Source organism: Periophthalmus magnuspinnatus, chromosome 14 (assembly GCF_009829125.3).
Source record: "Periophthalmus magnuspinnatus isolate fPerMag1 chromosome 14, fPerMag1.2.pri, whole genome shotgun sequence".
Lineage (NCBI taxonomy): Eukaryota > Metazoa > Chordata > Actinopteri > Gobiiformes > Gobiidae > Periophthalmus > Periophthalmus magnuspinnatus.
The window spans coordinates 4220694-4238765 of record NC_047139.1 but is presented as its reverse complement, the minus strand read 5'-3'; the positions used below and the strand labels follow the sequence as shown (position 1 = coordinate 4238765).

Below are 18072 nucleotides of genomic sequence, written 5' to 3'. Positions count from 1 at the left end.
GATTGTGTGTCCAAAGTGTCTAGTTTTGCTTTTTCTTGGAGTGTGGTTCATTTTTTGGGAAGCAAAACAGCCAAAATGTCCTCTTTCCCGTCTCAGTTCTGCTCCAGCTCGTCCTCAGCCTGATGCAGTCATGTGATCTGGAGTTAAATGTTCAGTATCAGTGATTAACAAACAGTGGGTGAGGTTTTCTGGCAGGTTTTGAAGTCGTCCCTTGTAGGTAAACTTCATACAGAGCTGTTCTCTTCTAACAGACAGTGACTTTTCCACAGAGAAACAGTGATGAGTTTCAAATCCATCACCTGTAATAAAAAAAGGGGTGGAGTAAAGGCTGAAGTCTGCGTTTAAACCAAATCTCCACGAGCCAGTACAGAGAGAAAAACGACTTTAACACTTTCTTTTTTATAATTTAATTTGATGCATTAAAAAACTAAACTAAAAGTGTAAGTCTTCATTCAGTTCTGACTGTTCCTTTCCCCTCGCATCCAGTGAACTAATAAAGATGCACTGTGTAACTTTTCTTATGGAGGTCCACCATGTTCTACTATATGGAATTAGACAAAGCCAGGACTAAACCAGGACTAAACGAGGACAAAACCAGGACTAGAACAGGATTAAACCAGGACTAAAACAGGACTAGAACGGGACTAGAACAGGACTAAAACAGGACTAAAACAGGACTAAAACAGGACTAAACTAGGGCTAGAACAGGACTAAGCTAGGACTAAACCAGGACTAGAACAGGACTAAACCAGGACTAGAACAGGACTAAAACAGGACTAAAACAGGACTAAACCAGGACTAAACCAGGACTAAAACAGGACTAGAACAGGACTAAACCAGGACTAGAACAGGGCTAGAACAGGACTAAACCAGGACTAGAACAGGACTAAACCAGGACTAAAACAGGATTAGAACAGGACTAGAACAGGACTAACCCAAGCCTGTTTTTGCAAATCTACACGAGAGCTGTGAAGTCACGTATGGTCCAGCCGTCTCTCTTTTTTAACTCAAATATTAATATAAAGCTTTGTGTGGATTTTCTTGGCAGCAGATCGACCAAAACAAAACATGGACCTGTGCTGGAGATTTAAGTCCGATACTCCACACGAATATCCAAACATCCATCGGTCTCTACTCCTCTTGATCCGTGCACAGGCTTCAAAACTGTGACTTAAACCTTAACGTCGGGTTAATGTCTAAACTCTCTGTGTATCATTGAGTTACATATTCTTGCTTTTCCGCCTCAGTCTTTTGGAGAGTTGACACGTGGAGTCCGTGCACATATTTGCATTCCCAAAACTGGCAACTTCCAACGTGCCTGAACAAACCGAGTGTCCGCGTCCTCCCCAAAGCACAAACTTGAACCATGTTTCAGTTCAAACAAGTCGATAAAAGTTCGATCTGGGACCTGCATACCAAAGCCTTTGTGGTGAAGTCGGCTCGAAATAACCAACTCTGAAACATTTCCCTCTCAAATTAAACTGACGACTAGAATTTTAACAATGTGGCTTAATTGTTGCTTTGACAGTTGTAGCAGCCACAAAACAGAGTATTGTGTTTTTGGAGAAATGAAATAGACTTTATATGGTCCAAGGCGGAGCAGTCTGACAGGGCATCTGGCATAAAATATGAGGCAAATTGTTTTTCGTTGCCTCAGTTTATTTTTGTGGATGATTCTGCAGATTCTGAGCAGTTTGTTCTGTAGTTTCTTGGATCCCTCCAACAATTATTGAACAAAGTGATTATGATTACAGTTAAAGAGGCTGGTCTCGTCCCCGTGCTCGTCCCCGGTCTCGTCCCCGTGCTCGTCCCCGTGCTCGATCTCGTCCCTGTTCTCGGTCTTGTCCCTGTTCTCGTTCTCGTCATTGTTGTTGTTCTCGTCATTGTTGTTGTTCTCGTCCTCCGTCTCGTCCCTGTTCTCGTCCTTGTTGTTGTTCTCGGTCTTGTCCCTGTTCTCGTCCTCGGTCTCGTCCCCGGTCTCGTCCCCGGTCTCGTCCCCGGTCTCGTCCTCGGTCTCGTCCTCGGTCTCGTCCTCGGTCTCGTCCTCGGTCTCGTCCCCAGTCTCGTGCTCGTCCCTGTTCTCGTCCTTGTTGTTGTTCTCGTCCCTGTTCTCGTCCTTGTTGTTATTCTCTGTCTCGTCCTCGGTCTCGTCCCTGTTCTTGTCCCTGTTCTCGTCCTCGTTGTTGTTCTCAGTCTCGTCCTTGGTCTCGTCCCCGGTCTCGTCCCTGTTCTTTTTCTTGTCCTTGATGTTGTTCTCGTCCCTGTTCTTGTCCTCGGTCTCGTCCCTGTTCTCGTCCTCGTTCTCGTCCCTGTTGTTGTCCCTGGTCTCGTCCCCGTCCTTGTTCTCGTCCTTGATGTTGTTCTCGTCCTCGTTCTTTGTCCGGGTTTGGTGGTTTAAATACATTGTGATGGAAATTTAAGTATATTCATGTTGTGAAGTAAAAATATAGTTATGTCTTTGTGTAAATGCAGAGACAAAGACAAAGACATGACACGTGTGAAGTCTCCGTCTCCATCGACTTGTGTAAAAGTTCATCATCTCGTCTCGTGGATGTGAAACAAAAGTCTCTCTGCTTTTAAATGTATGTAGCTTTGTCCTTGTGGTGGAAAATACTCAGATGCTCAGAGGCTCGAGGGAGACTAAGGACCAGGAGACGAGACGCTCCAGGACAGAGACTCGGGACGGCAGAAGCTACGAGTCTGTGTCCAGGGCAGGTCTGTCCCATCTGCTGGAACAAAGAATAAACCTTTTCTGTATTTCAAAACTCACTGGGCTTGGAAAAACCCATATCAGTCGATCTGTAGAGAGGATAGTGATGGTAAACTGACGAACATTTCCATTTAAAAATAATTGGTCATGAGGCAGTTTAAAGATTCAACTATTGGAAACAAAAACATTTGTTTATTATTGTTACACAAATGAGTTTCTGATCAGGACAATACTAAAAATATTAAGTTAAAGAACAGGAAAATCCCGTAATAATCCACCAAGACTAAATCAAGACTAAACCAGGGCTAAACCAGAACTAAACTAGGACTAAACCAGGTCTAAACTGGGGCTAAACTGGAGCTAAACCAGGGGTAAACCAGGGCTATATTTACCGACACAGAAACTACCCTCCAGTTTGTTTAAACACAGCTGGAAATTAAAGGAGTGCAGTCGGCTCCTCTCATTTGTCCTCAAGAATTTACAGAGACTCTCCTGACACTGTCCTGTGTATATTTACATGTTTGACCCTGAGCCTGACCCTGAGCCTGACCCTGAGCCTGACCCTGAGCCTGACCCTGACCCTGGACATGCTGCTGCAGCATTAGCACACAGCTGTGAACAGGTACAGCTAATGTTTGTATTTGTACTTCGTTCTGTGAGTGCTTTTAAACAAGGAGTAAAGTACTGCACTTAAGTAGAAGTTTTAGAATGTTTAGGTAAATGTACTTTACTTAAAGACTAAACCAGGACTAAACCACAGCTAGAACAGGACTGGAACAGGACTAGAACAGGACTAAACCTGAACAAAACTAGAACAAACTGAAATACTTTTACTTAAGTAGATTTTTCATGTGATACTTTCACTTGAGTAACTTTTTAACTCTGGACAATTTGAAACCTGTAGTGGATGAAGTACTCAGTCAGTACAGACACAAAGTCCATTCATATTTTGCTAAATTAACTTAAATCTTGTTTTGATCAAAAACATGTTTTATTGTTTCATTCCCACGTTTTCTTCTTGCATATTTTGTTTTTTTTTTCAGAGCTGAAAAGCCTCACTCTGTTCCAACTCGAGTCATTAACTCTGTTGGAGGAAGTGAACATTTGAGTTATTTTTAAAGTCTCCTCCTTCACTGCGACTCATGAGGATCTTTTAGCTTAAACAGGTTCCATAAAGTTCATCTCATCATTTATGTGAGCAGCTATATGAATATCAAAGACTCATTTGTTTTATTATTTCCATAGATTCTTTTTTTTAAAGAGTTTTTAGAGTTTTAAAGTTTTTTTTAGGTTTAATTTGTTTTTTCCCCTGACAGTTTTGACTCCTCACACACTCCCAGGACGTTAAACCGGGACGAGGGGCTTTTTCACTCTCACACACCCGGGATACTGTCCTGAAGACGTTGCACTGCAGATGGCGCTGTCGTCCTGCCTCCACCGGTAAGAACACATCACCAAAACCTGTTTAAATCAGCTGAACCGACAAGTAACAGCAACATCACGTGACCACTGTGAGGCGCTAGTGAGCAGTACAAACTATCAGGGATGAAAACAAACAACACTTTGGTCTGGAAAAATTATTAAACTATTAAACTACAAGATCGGAAAACCAGATGAACCTCTTGGACGACAAATTGTTTGGCTGTAAACGTTGAAGTCCATGACCCAAATACCTTCATGAGGGTCTGGAAGCTGTTTGTCTCAGAAAGCAGTGATCCCCAACCACCGAGCTGCACAAAAACAGTAAATAATTTATCAGCGACCGCATCTTCTCCGACGTAACTTTCGCCCGTCCCTCCTGACACGATAAAAAGCTCGTCCGTAGATATATAATGAAAATCCTGATAAGAAATCGCCACAGAAATCCATTCAAGACAAAGGCGAGTTTATTATATCTGCGCTGGATCTGCTCTTGTCTCCGCGACGACGCGTCACGTAAAACTCCTCAGACACGACGCACAAAAGTAGAGAGTGAAAATGAGCCGAAAACGAGTCTTTGGAGAGGTTTTTGCGAAGGGGAAAAGGTCAAAAGAGGAGCCAGAAACGGAGCCTGCGACCTCCGAGAAAAAGAAAGAGAAATTTAACAGACGATACCACGAGTCGTAATTAAAATGTGGGGAGGAAAGCGAGCGAACGAGGCGATGAAACGTTCAAAACTGCTTCGACACACCGGGATTAAAAGATAAGACTTTAGAGTTTTTTTTAAAGAAACAAACGTGAACAAGAAGGACGAAGAAACAAGCGCAGGGCTCCGTCTGATTCGGCAGCACAGCGAGTTGTATTTTTTACTTTTTCACTTCACTTACTTTTGATTTATCTGCTGGTCCGTGAAAATAAAACCTACATTATGCCGGTCCGTGGTGCAAAAAAAGCTTGGGGACTCCTGCCACGGACGTTACCGCTTTAGTTTCACAGTTTGCCTCGATGCGTCTATAAAATGCAGGATAAATCCCCTTAATGCCATACTGTGAAACATTCCAGGCACGGCAATAAAGTCTCCGTGAAGACAAAGAGGTGCCGAGACCTCAAAAAGCAGCAACTTAAAAAGGCTAAACTGCAATCTGAAAACTCAAGACAAGTTGCCAACTCAAAAACGCCTTTTTTCCACATTATTTTGACGTCACGTGCGACTGATTTCTTTAGAATCCGACGACTGATTCCAGACGCGATGATGCACCTCGGACTCGGCTAATCTCAGAGTGTTCTTGGCCCGAAAGCAGCGGCGTACACTAAACTGCTGCGTCTGTTATTTTAATGTAGATACAGGGACGTGGCTGAAGCTCAACGTGTATTTTGAAAGTCGATATGCAGATAAACCAACGAAGAGAAAATGTGGAGCTGGAACAGAACAAACGTCTGTGTGTTTGTGCTTTATAATTAAGGAGGTGACAGACAGATTCAACTTTATGAATTTAAAGTAAAAAAACAAAACAAAAATGTATATATCAACTGATTTAAAGGTGCAGTATGTCTATGGAACAGAACTGGAACAAGACTAAACCTGGACTAAACCAGAACTTACCTAGGTTTAGAACACGACAAAACCAGGACTAAACCAGGACTAGAACAGGACGAGAACAGGACTAGACCAGGACAAGAACAGGACTAGAACAGGACTAAACCAGGACAAGAACAGGACTAAAGCAGGACAAGAACAGGACTAAAGCAGAGACTAAACCAGGACTAAAACAGAACTAAAAAAGAACTAAACCAGGGTTAGAACACGACAAAACCAGGACTAAACCAGGGACTAGAACAGAATTAGAACAGGACTAAACCGAGACAAGAACAGGACTAAACCAGGACAAGAACAGGACTAAAGCAGAGACTAAACCAGGACAAGAACAGGACTAAAGCAGAGACTAAACCAGGACTAAATCAGGATTAGAAAAGGATTAGAACACGACAAAACCAGGACTAAACCAGGACTAGAACAGGACAAGAACAGGACTAAACCAGGACTAAACCAGGACAAGAACAGGACTAAACCAGGACTAGAACAGGACTAAACCAGGACTAGAACAGGACTAAAGCAGAGACTAAACCAGGACTAAACCAGGATTAGAACAGGACTAAACCAAGGAGTAACCAGGGACTAAAAAAAGGGACTAAACCAGAACTAAACTAGAAACAGAACAGGACTAAACCAGAGACTGAACCAAAACAACGAAACAAAAACCAAACAAACTTTAACTTAAAGCTGCACTGTGTATTTTTTCTGCCAGCTGTTTATGTCGATGCCAATTTGCCTGGAATATTTAACATTTCACATTATGACATTAAACTGATGTAGTTCACATGAAAATCAACCACACGTGTTTTTAAAGCGAGACATTACATCGCAAAACACTTCGTAATACAATCCTGTGGAACATTGACCAAGCCATAAACGTATCCATGGAGACAAGCAGCTGGCAGAAACTCCACCAGAATTAAGTCACACGTTGCACCAAAGATGGAGCACTAACATGACGATTCGACTGCGATACGGGCAGTACTTTAGCTGATATTTGCTATAAAGTACATTTACAACTTCACTTCAGACCTAATGGGATTTTAAAGGGATTTTGAGGGATTTAAAAAAAAGAAAAAACAGCTTCTACAATCTCTTAAACTCTATAATTCCATGTGTTTTCTACGTCAGCATTATGTCAGCGCGTTGTGGGTGGACCGGGAGCGTCTGTGGACCATCAAAGTGCTTTACTGCGGACTCGACCGGGCTAAACGCAGTCGGTTTTCGAGCTCATTCATAAAGATCCTACGTTTACACACAGACTGACCCATATTAGGCAAATATTAGCATTAGCGCCAGTGCATTTGTTTACACAGGCCCGGGTCACGACGAACAAGAGAACTGCAAACAGAGCTACAGCTGCAGTTAGCTAATATTTAAATGGCGAACCTATGGAAAAAGTACACAGTTTGGGGAGTTTTACGTTTATGGAAAATGTCCTAATGGGTTAAATTATGGGTAAAACAATTATCTAGGTAATACGCAATCAACCGATGTACAGGTACACCAATGACAGAGAAATATAATGTGAAAAAGTGTCAAATCACGGCTTATTTAGATGTAAATTCGAGTCCAAAAGAGGTTTATCTGGTCTTTTTATTTACTTTTCTGCTGTGGCGTGTACGGTCAGCTCGTTTAAACAAGTGTCGGCGCCATCTGAGAGTAAAAAAAGTCTCCACGGGACTATGAACCGGGACAATGGGGCTTTTTTACTGTCACACACCTCAGATTTGAACGCAAACTAAACCCTGGTCTGAAAAAATAATCTATTAAATTAGATACAAATTCTAGTTACAGTTTGGAGCGCAGAAATATCAAAATATCGTATTGTTTTTTTATGATACAGTATCGTGAGCTGCTGTATTGATATATTCTCAAGAGTATGTATTTATTTTTGTGTATATTTTACCGAATTATTCTGACACAGATGGGCATGGGACGATATTGAAATTTTGTGTTGCGATTATCACGGCGAAAATAACAGCGATTAACGATTATTATATCACGATAACGATTAAAGCTGCAGTTTAGAAATGTTCTGGATATGAATAATTGTAATTTTAATGTTGTGATTAAGTTCCATGTTTAATTGTACTTTGTTATCAGTGAAAATAACTACGATCTAGCGAAGAACATTGTGAATAAACAAAGACCGATGATTATCACAATTATATAAAATATCCCACGAGCGATTATTGTGTTCCCTTGTTATCACGAGAAACGATATTATTGTTTATCGTCCCTAGTCACAGCAGTACAATTGTGCGGCTTGTTCAGAGGAAAGAAACTTGAACATTTGACGTTTGATTCACTGTTTATTATTAAAATAGGTGTATTTCATATTGACTTTGCGCAGATTGTGTTTTAACAAAGACTTTTAGCACTACAGTTGTGTTTTAGTCGATACGTTGTGATCGTTCAGTCGTTAAACTGCACATGTCGCTGTGTTAAATGTAAATATGGAGCTCGTATAAACTGTGGGTGAATAATACTGACACATGTAACAGTCTGATGTGTTTTTATAATTGGTAAAATGCACACAAAAAAAAAAAAAAAAAAAAAATGCACTCTTAAAAAAAATACAAATAAAAATAAATAAATAATAATAATAAATAAATAAATAAATAAAGTAAATTTTTGTGAAAATGGGGTTGATCATTAAATGTCCCAAAAGCCTTTATTATTATTATTATTATTTATTTATTTTTTTCATTGAATCGTATCGAATTGATTTGAAATATATATCGTATTGTATCGAATCAGCAGTGCATCGTATCGTATCGGCAGCTTCTTAATAATCCCCATCCCCAGTAACAATCGTGTTTTATTTCAAACATCATCACTAGACCAGGCTAGGTTTTTTTTACGTTTTTTCGTAATAAAATGTTTGATAACGTACTAATGTTTCTATAGCTTTGACATAGCGCCACAATAAACAGCAGACGTTTCATAACCGCGTCACCGAGACCACGGCCTGATTACAGACCAAATACACAGTTGTCCCTATTCATTTATCCAGACCAGAAGCTGCCACACTGCATTATAGTCATACAGAACTGCAGGGCATCACCGCACGGGCCAATATCAGCCTTTTATTCCTTTACAATAGGCTGTGTGCGGCTGAATAAAAGGTTGACGAAGGTTGATTTAATCCTTGGATACACTTCATTTGATCCTGTTCCAGTCCTGGTTTAGTCCCAGTTTTGATGCGGTGTGAGTCCATCTGGCTTTCTGTCCTGCTATTAGTGTTGTCACGATACTAAAACTTCAACTTTGACTTCGATACTAAGACATTAACTCCATACTCGATACAAAAATGAAGATAAAAGCTAATTTTCATATACAAAATCAATGCTAGCTTCTTTATTTTAGCACAAAGGCTCGTTCTAGTCTGATTACGCTCGAAAATCATATTAAAACTGTTCAGAAAAGCTCAAATTTTGTCATGTCGATGTGTTTTTTGCAGCACCAAGACTTGCTCAAACTTCCGCTAACACTTTTAGCATTGATTAGCATCTGATTTTTGATACTTTCGACAAATCTAACTACAAAAACACGTTTATACGGTTACGGAACGGCAGATGTACAACTCGCAATCCGTAGAACACACAATTACACCGGCCAACGCTTCAATTCAGCGCAGACTTACTCACTTTGCGGATTTTATCAACCAAAATGAAGGTTTCGGAGAATGTTTATTGGTCAGTTACGGCCCTGTGATTATCCAGGGAGGACCCCACCTCACAAACCAAATACGACCCGCCTGAGGACACCGGGCCCACAGCTGGATAGACTAAATGAAAGGATGAAATGGGCCGATAAGAAAAGAAAGTGTTTGGACTGATGCGGACAGGTTTCTGAAGCCGTGTTACCGTTTCAGTTCTAGGTAAAGCGCAGGGGGACTAAAATAGAAGCACGTACTCGTCTTATCGTGGCTAAAAACTCCAAATGACGAGGCTTTTGCTGCAGCTGTGGTTTTCCTCTGGGTTTTAGAACAGCCCGATCTTTAAATATGTGTAAATCTTTGTTGAAAATGTATTTGTTTGCAGTGTTCTATTGTATTTTTTGCATGTTTTGTTTTATTAGATTGCACTTTTTAAATGGTACGACACTTTTGGCACTTTTTGTTTTTAAATTTGGGGACATTTATTGTATTTTGTAGCTAATATTAATGACGAACTGATGCTTTTATAATGTAATTGTAATGAAATGAGTGTTTTTAATGTGTGTTCACCTGGAGAGGAAAAACACAAGTAGCTAAATCTGATACAAATCGTTTTTTCCTTTTGTGAGATTAATTAATTTGTACATTGGCCCCAAAGGAAGGAAAGAAGGAAGGAAGGGGGGAAAGAAAAAGAAAAAGAGCACGCTTTATAAATACATCTGACTTGACTTGACTTACTAGAGTAGAGTAATGTGAATTTAAGAAACACACAACTGGACACACAACTGGACACACAACTGGAACACACAACTGGACACACAACTGGAACACACTAAAATCCACCAGAAATGAAGAAAAAATGTCTAGAATTCTAAAACTTCATCTGTTCTTATATGTTTGTGTCGTTCTTATACGTTTGTGTCGTTCTTATACGTTTGTGTCGTTCTTATACGTTTGTGTCGTTCTTATACGTTTGTGTCGTTCTTATATGTTTGTGTCGTTCTTATACGTTTGTGTCGTTCTTATACGTTTGTGTCATTCTTATATGTTTGTGTGTTGTTCTTATACGTTTGTGTCGTTCTTATACGTTTGTGTCGTTCTTATACGTTTGTGTCGTTCTTATACGTTTGTGTCGTTCTTATGTTTGTGTCGTTCTTATGTTTGTGTGTTGTTCTTATGTTTGTGTTGCTCTTATATGTTTGTGTTTTGTTCTTATACGTTTGTGTCGTTCTTATACGTTTGTGTCGTTCTTATACGTTTGTGTCGTTCTTATACGTTTGTGTTGTTCTTATACGTTTGTGTTGTCCTTATATGTTTGTGTCGTTCTTATGTTTGTGTCGCTCTTATGTTTGTGTTGCTCTTATGTTTGTGTGTCGTTCTTATATGTTTGTGTGTTGTTCTTATGTTTGTGTCGTTCTTATGTTTGTGTCGTTCTTATATGTTTGTGTTGTTCTTATATGTTTGTGTTGTTCTTATATGTTTGTGTTGTTCTTATACGTTTGTGTTGTTCTTATATATTTGTGTTGTTCTTATACGTTTGTGTTGTTCTTATATATTTGTGTTGTTCTTATATGTTTGTGTTGTTGTTGTGTTGTTGTTGTGTCTGTTGTAGTTGTCACATTCATTCATCATAAACCATCTTTTTAACAACCTGCTACTCCAGTGAAAAAGCCTTAAATCCCGTGTTGACTTTCACACTCTTGCTTTCCTCTCACTGACTCCACTCGCTCCATCTCCAGCTGGATGTTTGGGACGTGACGTTACGCCAAACGTGTCTTCTAGAAAACTCCGGACACTTGCGTATTTTTGGTACAATGACCGCTCTTTCCCTGGGGCTCTGCGGTCAGTAACACAAACTTTGCGCAGTAAACCGACTGTCACGTGAATTTATAGCTGTGTTTTTGAGGAATGTTGCCTTAAAAAAATGTGCTGTTTAGCGGGAAACTTTTGAAACTTTCCGCTTTTACGCACGGGAAAGCCTCGAGCCTATGGTACATATGTGTGCTTAACGTGTCCGCAGTGGAGTAAACACGTCTTCAATTGACTAAATCGTGACATTGCAGTTGCGGGTTTGTCGTTAGACGTGCAAAAATCATTCTAACACACCGCTATCCGCCGCAAAAACCTGTTGGAACGTTGTTTTGACAGGCAGAACATGTTAGTGACGCACGGTAACAGATCCCAGGCTGAATCCATGAGAGAGGAGACGTGTTTTTACCGAATCTGTTCAAGTATTAAACCTCGTCTTACCTGTATGTCCCTGGCGTTGGAAGATTAAGCGGACAGTCCGTAACCGCGCGCAGAACAGCTCGGCTCCTCGGGGTTATGAATAGCGCACACGGAGGATGTTTTATCGTTGCCACGTACAGAGTCCTGCAGAGCACGTCCCGTAAAGGCAGCACCAAGAGCGCACGCACATTCCTCACTGTGTGGATATTTGGCGCAATAAACCGCTGCGTAAAACCCGCCTCCTTTTAAATGTTTATCTCCTTCAGTCAACACGGTTTTTTGTTTGTTTTTTTCACAACTTTTCACTCAAACTCCTTAATTTCCTTTAAAAGATCAACTAAACGCATATTTTTTGTAAAGAATAGACCCATTTAAAGTCATTCAATCTGAGGAATAGCTGAGGAATTATTTAATTTTAACGCAACATAGCTCCATATTCGTGCGTAAAGAGAAAATGCGCATTGGCGATAGGGTCCGCACGGATTAAAATCTTAATTTGATATCATTTTTGGATTGGATAAAGGTTAAAAATGACACAATTAATGCCAAATTAAATGTTTTGTGGCCTATTTCAAAGCTTTATCTTACATCTTTTTATGATTTTATGGAGATTATCCAGGGAAGTTGTACAAGAAGAGCCGTGGAAAGATTCCCCGTGCGTAATTTGGCTGTTTTTATGGTACTAAAGCCCATGCAGCTCGTCACGTCTGCAGTGGGGTCTGGAGTGGGGTCTGGAGTGGGGTCTGGAGTGGGGTCTGGAGTGGGGTCTGGAGTGGGGTCTGGAGTGGGGATCGTGAATGGCTTGTTCGCTGGATGTGCAGAACATGTGAGGAGCAGAACATGTGGAAAGAAAGAGAAAACATCTGGACATGGATTCACTATCAAAGCCTTGTCTTTTTTCACGGACCATGTGCGAGTTTAAAGGGCCGCGCTCACTTTGATCTAAATGTGTAAATGTGTCAGTGTAAAGACAATAAGGACTAAGAGAGAGAAAGAGAGAGAAAGAGAGAGAAAGAGAGAGAAAGGACTAAGAGAGAGAAAGGACTAAGAGAGAGAAAGAGAGAGAAAGAGAGAGAAAGGACTAAGAGAGAGAAAGAGAGAGAAAGAGAGAGAAAGGACTAAGAGAGAGAAAGAGAGAAAGAGAGAGAAAGGACTAAGAGAGAGAAAGAGAGATGGAGAGAGAGAAAGAGAGAGAAAGGACTAAGAGAGAGAAAGAGAGAGAAAGGACTAAGAGAGAGAAAGAGAGGTGGAGAGAGAGAAAGGACTAAGAGAGAGAAAGAGAGAGAAAGGACTAAGAGAGAGAAAGAGAGATGGAGAGAGAGAAAGAGAGAGAAAGAGAGAGAAAGGACTAAGAGAGAGAAAGAGAGAGAAAGAGAGAGAAAGGACTAAGAGAGAGAAAGAGAGAGAAAGGACTAAGAGAGAGAAAGAGAGATGGAGAGAGAGAAAGGACTAAGAGAGAGAAAGAGAGAGAAAGGACTAAGAGAGAGAAAGAGAGAGAAAGAGAGAGAAAGGACTAAGAGAGAGAAAGAGAGAGAAAGGACTAAGAGAGAGAAAGAGAGAGAAAGGACTAAGAGAGAAAGGACTAAGAGAGAGAAAGAGAGATGGAGAGGAAGAGAGAGAAACAGAGAGAGAAAGAGAGAGAAAGAGAGATGGAGAGGAAGAGAGAAAGAGAGAGAAAGGACTAAGAGCAACCAGAGAGATGGAGAGAAAGAGAGAGAGAGAGAAACAGAGAGAAAGGACTAAGAGCAAGCAGAGAGATGGAGAGAAAGAGAGAGAAAGAGAGAGAGAGAAAGGACTAAGAGCAAGCAGAGAGATGGAGAGGAAGAGAGAGAAGGAGAGAGAAAGAGAGAGAAAGGACTAAGAGCAAGCAGAGAGATGGAGAGAAAGAGAGAGAGAGAGAGAAGGAGAGAGAAAGAGAGAATAAGATGGAAAGAAACAGAGAATAAGATGGAAAAGCAGAGAGAGAATAAGATGGAAAAGCAGAGAGAAAAAGATGGAAAAGCAGAGAGAATAAGATGGAAAAGCAGAGAGAATAAGATGGAAAGGTGCAGAGAGTCTAATAGAATGACACATCCTTGCATCATTCAGCCTAACCCTGGAATAGACCTCATCGGGAAGGCTGAGGAGTCTCTGCCTCTCTTTGTCTCTCTCTGCCTCTCTCTTTACCTCTCTCTACCTGCCTCTGCCTCTCTCTGCCTCCCTCTGCCTCTCTTTGCCTCTCCCTGCCTCTCTCTTTACCTCTCTTTACCTCTCTATGCACCTCTCTCTACCTCTCCTGCCTGCCTCTCTCTGCCTCCCTCTGCCTCCCTTTGCCTCTCTCTACCTCTCTCTGCCTCTCTCTACCTCTCTCTGCCTGCCTCTGCCTCTCTCTTCCTCTCTCTGCCTCCCTCTGCCTCTCTCTGCCTCTCTCTACCTCTCTTCACCTCTCTCTGCCTCTCTCTGCCTCCCTCTGCCTCCCTCTGCCTCTCTCTGCCTCTCTCTGCCTCCCTCTGCCTCCCTCTGCCTCTCATTGCCTCTCCCTGCCTCTCTCTTTACATCTCTCTGCCTCTCTTTACCTCTCTATGCACCTCTCTCTACCTCTCCTGCCTGCCTCTGCCTCTCTTTGCCTCTCCCTGCCTCTCTCTTTACCTCTCTCTGCCTCTCTTTAACTCTCTATGCACCTCTCTCTGCCTCTCTCTACCTCTCCTGCCTGCCTCTGCCTCTCTTTGCCTCTCCCTGCCTCTCTCTTTACCTCTCTCTGCCTCTCTTTAACTCTCTATGCACCTCTCTTTACCTCTCTCTACCTCTCTATGCACCTCTCTGACCCTCTCTGCCTCTCTCTACCTCTCTCTGCCTCTCTTTAACTCTCTATGCACCTCTCTCTACCTCTCTCTACCTCTCCTGCCTGCCTCTCTCTGCCTCCCTCTGCCTCTCTCTGCCTCCCTCTGCCTCCCTCTGCCTCTCTCTGCCTCTCTCTGCCTCTCTCTGCCTCCCTCTGCCTCTCTCTGCCTCCCTCTGCCTCTCTCTGCCTCTCTCTGCCTCCCTCTGCCTCCCTCTGCTGGCCGCTCTTGCCATTACACATGGACTTAATTATTTAAATAGTGTGAAAACATAAATACTCATGAAACACTCGGTCTGGGACAAGACACGAGACTCCAGACTCCAGACGGATCCACGAGAACGAGACAACACAAGAGTTTGACTTCATTTATTTTTAGAAATCCAGTTTAACACAGTTTTATTTCTTTTGTATAAAATTATTTTTTGTCTTTTTGGAAACAGCTTCTCAAGAGGCAGAGAAAGAGAGAAGGAGTTTTTCACAGGAGAAGGAGCTAAACGTGTTGATTCAGGTTCATTTGTTTTTCTTTAAGGTTTTATCTGTTTCTCTCCTTGAAAATGTAATAATGTTACTGAGCCACAGGGGGCGCTCTTCATCCTGCGTTTAAAGTCTTTATATTTGGAAATGTATTTAAAAATCTGGTTTTAAATATTAAGGATAAAGGACACAGTCGAACCCAGAACTAAACCAGGTCTAAACCAAGACTAAACCAAGACTAAACCAGGTCTAAACCAAGACTAAACCAGGACTGAACCAGGACTAAACCAGGACTAAACCAGGACTAAACCAGGTCTAAACCAGGACTAAACCAGGACTAAACCAGGACTGAACCAGAACTAAACCAGGACTAAACCAGGACTAAACCAGGTCTAAACCAGGTCTAAACCAGGACTAAACCAGGACTAAACCAGGACTGAACCAGAACTAAACCAGGACTAAACCAGGACTAAACCAGGACTAAACCAGGACTAAACCAGGTCTAAACCAGGACTAAACCAGGACTAAACCAGGACTGAACCAGAACTAAACCAGGACTAAACCAGGACTAAACCAGGTCTAAACCAGGTCTAAACCAGGACTAAACCAGGACTAAACCAGGTCTAAACCAGGTCTAAACAAGGACTAAACCAGGACTAAACCAGGTCTAAACCAGGACTAAACCAGGACTAAACCAGGACTAAACCAGGTCTAAACCAGGACTAAACCAGGACTAAACCAGGACTAAACCAGGTCTAAACCAGGACTAAACCAGAACTGAACCAGGACTAAACCAGGACTAAACCAGGACTAAACCAGGACTAAACCAGGTCTAAACCAAGACTAAACCAGGACTGAACCAGGACTAAACCAGGTCTAAACCAGGACTAAACCAGGACTAAACCAGGACTGAACCAGAACTAAACCAGGACTAAACCAGGACTAAACCAGGTCTAAACCAGGTCTAAACCAGGACTAAACCAGGACTAAACCAGGTCTAAACCAGGTCTAAACAAGGACTAAACAAGGACTAAACCAGGTCTAAACCAGGACTAAACCAGGACTAAACCAGGACTAAACCAGGTCTAAACCAGGACTAAACCAGAACTGAACCAGGACTAAACCAGGACTAAACCAGGTCTAAACCAGGTCTAAACCAAGACTAAGCCAGGACTAAACCAGGACTAAACCAGGACTAAACCAGGTCTAAACCAGGATTAAACCAAGACTAAACCAGGACTAAACCAGGTCTAAACCAGGACTTAACCACGACTAAACCAGGACTGAACCAGGACTGAACCAGGACTGAACCAGAACTGAACCAGGACTAAACCAGGACTAAACAGGGTCTAAACCAGGACTAAACCAGGACTAAACCAGGTCTAAACCAGGACTGAACCAGGTCTAAACCAGGACTAAACCAGGACTGAACCAGGTCTAAACCGAGACTAAACCAGGACTAAACCAGGTCTAAACCAGGACTAAACCAGGACTAAACCAGGACTAAACCAGGACTGAACCAGGTCTAAACCAGGACTAAACCAGGACTGAACCAGGTCTAAACCGAGACTAAACCAGGACTAAACCAGGACTAAACCAGGTCTAAACCTGGATTTAACCAGATCTAAACCAGGACTTAACCAGGGCTAAACCAGGACTAAACCAGGACTAAACCAGGACTAAACCAAGACTAAACCAGGACTAAACAAGGACTAAACCAGGACTAAACCATGACTAAACCAGGTCTAAACCAGGACTAAACAAGGACTAAACCAGGTCTAAACCAGGTCTAAACCAGGACTGAACCAGGACTAAACCAGGACTAAACCAGGACTAAACCAGGACTAAACCAGGTCTAAACCAGGACTGAACCAGGACTGAACCAGGACTAAACCAGGACTGAACCAGGACTAAACCAGGTCTAAACCGAGACTAAACCAGGACTGAACCAGGACTGAACCAGGACTAAACCAGGACTAAACCAGGACTAAACCAGAACTAAACCAGGTTTAAACCAGGTCTAAACCTGGACTTTACAAGGTCTAAACCAGGACTGAACCAGGACTGAACCAGGACTGAACCAGGACTGAACCAGGACTAAACCAGGTCTAAACCGAGACTAAACCAGGTCTAAACCAGGACTTAACCAGGACTAAACCAGAACTAAACCAGGACTAAACCAAGACTAAACCAGGTCTAAACCAGGACTAAACCAGGACTAAACCAGGTCTAAACCGAGACTAAACCAGGACTAAACCAGGACTAAACCAGGTCTAAACCTGGATTTAACCAGATCTAAACCAGGACTTAACCAGGGCTAAACCAGGACTAAACCAGGACTAAACCAGGACTAAACCAAGACTAAACCAGGACTAAACAAGGACTAAACCAGGACTAAACCAGGACTAAACAAGGACTAAACCAGGTCTAAACCAGGTCTAAACCAGGACTGAACCAGGACTAAACCAGGACTAAACCAGGACTAAACCAGGTCTAAACCAGGACTGAACCAGGACTGAACCAGGACTAAACCAGGACTGAACCAGGACTAAACCAGGTCTAAACCGAGACTAAACCAGGACTAAACCAGGACTAAACCAGGACTAAACAAGGACTAAACCAGGTCTAAACCAGGTCTAAACCAGGACTGAACCAGGACTAAACCAGGACTAAACCAGGACTAAACCAGGTCTAAACCAGGACTGAACCAGGACTGAACCAGGACTAAACCAGGACTAAACCAGAACTAAACCAGGTTTAAACCAGGTCTAAACCTGGACTTTACAAGGTCTAAACCAGGACTGAACCAGGACTGAACCAGGACTGAACCAGGACTGAACCAGGACTAAACCAGGTCTAAACCGAGACTAAACCAGGTCTAAACCAGGACTTAACCAGGACTAAACCAGAACTAAACCAGGACTAAACCAAGACTAAACCAAGACTAAACCAGGACTAAACTAGGTCTAAACCAGGTCTAAACCAGGTCTAAACCTGGGATTTCTGTTCATTAATTATGCAAAGATTTTAAAAGGGCAAAAACCTCGAGACACAAACAAAACAATGTGTCTACTCCATTCAGTGAAGAGGCAGTGAGCCACACTGGAGAAACTAAACTGCTCCATAAGAGAATGAACCAACGCCGCTGAGAAATGTCAACA

General features: G+C 42.1%; 1 protein-coding gene across 2 annotated transcripts in view; it reads right to left on the bottom strand.

Annotated features, from left to right (window-relative positions):
• The window catches only part of p4ha2 (procollagen-proline, 2-oxoglutarate 4-dioxygenase (proline 4-hydroxylase), alpha polypeptide 2), a 43400-nt gene extending 31629 nt beyond the window's left edge, over window positions 1-11771 (bottom strand). Inside the window, exon 1 of one of the 2 annotated variants that reach the window (XM_055226388.1) lies at window positions 11638-11771. The gene's annotated coding sequence lies outside the window, so the exon portion shown is untranslated. The remainder of the gene's footprint in view (window positions 1-11637) is intronic. The other variant, XM_055226390.1, reaches the window with a different exon arrangement.
• Between the last annotated feature and the right edge of the window lie 6301 nt (window positions 11772-18072).